This window comes from Mus caroli, chromosome 12 (genome assembly GCF_900094665.2).
Source record: "Mus caroli chromosome 12, CAROLI_EIJ_v1.1, whole genome shotgun sequence".
NCBI classification, from domain to species: Eukaryota; Metazoa; Chordata; class Mammalia; order Rodentia; family Muridae; genus Mus; species Mus caroli.
The window spans coordinates 100,234,858-100,236,314 of NC_034581.1; the positions used below are offsets into that span (position 1 = coordinate 100,234,858).

The 1,457-nt window shown below is 43.9% G+C and overlaps 1 protein-coding gene across 2 annotated transcripts in view; it reads left to right on the forward strand.

The window, feature by feature from the left end:
* The window catches only part of Ak7 (adenylate kinase 7), a 77,033-nt gene that overhangs the window by 66,490 nt on the left and 9,086 nt on the right, over positions 1-1,457 (forward strand). The gene's annotated exons all lie outside the window — the stretch shown is intronic.

Here is a 1,457-nt window from a genome sequence, read left to right on the forward strand (position 1 = left end):
GTCTGCACAGTGCCTTTCTCTTACTTTTTTTTTTGTTTTGTTTTGTTTTTTCAAGACAGGGTTTCTCTGTGTAGCCCTGGCTGTCCTGGAACTCGCTTTGTAGACCAGGCTGGCCTCGAACTCAGAAATCTGCCTGTCTCTGCCTCCCAAGTGCTAAGATTAAAGGCGTGTGCCACCATGCCTGGCTTTCTTTTACTATTTTATTAGAACTTCCAAAAACAAATTGCAGGAGGTCTGAATGGGCAAATGGGACCCCGAGTCTCTTTAATAGGACATGGCTTTTTGAGTACTAGTGAAAGAACCTAGTGGGGAAACCCCCACTCAATTCCTGATTCAGCGTGCACCCAAGAATCAGGAACAGAACAGAACGCCTTGATGTAAAAACACAAGGTAGTTTAATGGCAGAGCTCCGAGTCTAAATGTATCTCACGAAGGAGACAGTGGATTTGACCAGGAGGCTTGGAAGCTAGGGATTTTTTTTATAGAAAAGGGGCTGGGGCTGGGGGAGGAATTGGCGCGGTTTCACATGATTGGTCCATTTAAACATCAGCAGACTGTACATGCAGATAACATTTAACTTAGGTCAGAAGGGCGGGAGATAGGGAGGCGCTGGGCCAGTCCAGACATTCTCTTTATCTTTATGGCCAAGCAGCCTCAGGAATGTCTTAAAGAAGGGCCTGTTCTGCTATGTTCTCAGGCCCAGGTTTCAAAGCTCACAAACAACTCTTTGGGCTATTTGACATAAATTACATGAATCACGGGTCTCAAATTTTATTTTCTTTCACTAGCACCATCTCTGGAAATTTTTCTTCAAAGCCAGAGAGACTGATATCATGCCTTTTATATTTTCTTGGCTTCTTTGTCTCTCATATAGGGTGCCTTATATTCTGACTGGGTACTTTAAAATATTAGTGAAGCTAAAACACTAAAAGTCCGTATGGGAAGGGGAGGGAGTAGGGTTGCCAAAGATGCAATTAAGTTGTACATACACTCAAGGACAGGGACCTGCCCACATGCCTGTTTCCTGTTTTTCTTTCCCTTGGTTCTTGGAGTCTCCTACCATAAATGTTGTATAACAGAAACTCAAATTGCTTTTATTAGTCTCGTAATTTTGCTGTTAGAGCTCAAATCCTGTTCCCTTCTCTACAGAACCTCACTTCTGTTCCCCTTGGTATCTCATAGTCCCCATCTTGAAAATGAAGAGAAAGGTGTTACCTATTTCATGGAGTTTTTGTGACGATGAAAGAGTTAGTTTATATAGCCCACATAGAGGAGGAAGAGGAAGAATGCCAGTGAAGACCAGTCAACCAGCTGACCAGATAGATGGCTGGAAGCAGCAAACCTCTCTCAAAAAGAATCTTAAATTCAGGCTGGTGAGATGGCTCAGTGGGTAAGAGCACCCGACTGCTCTTCCGAAGGTCCAGAGTTCAAATCCCAGCAACCACATGGTGGCTCAC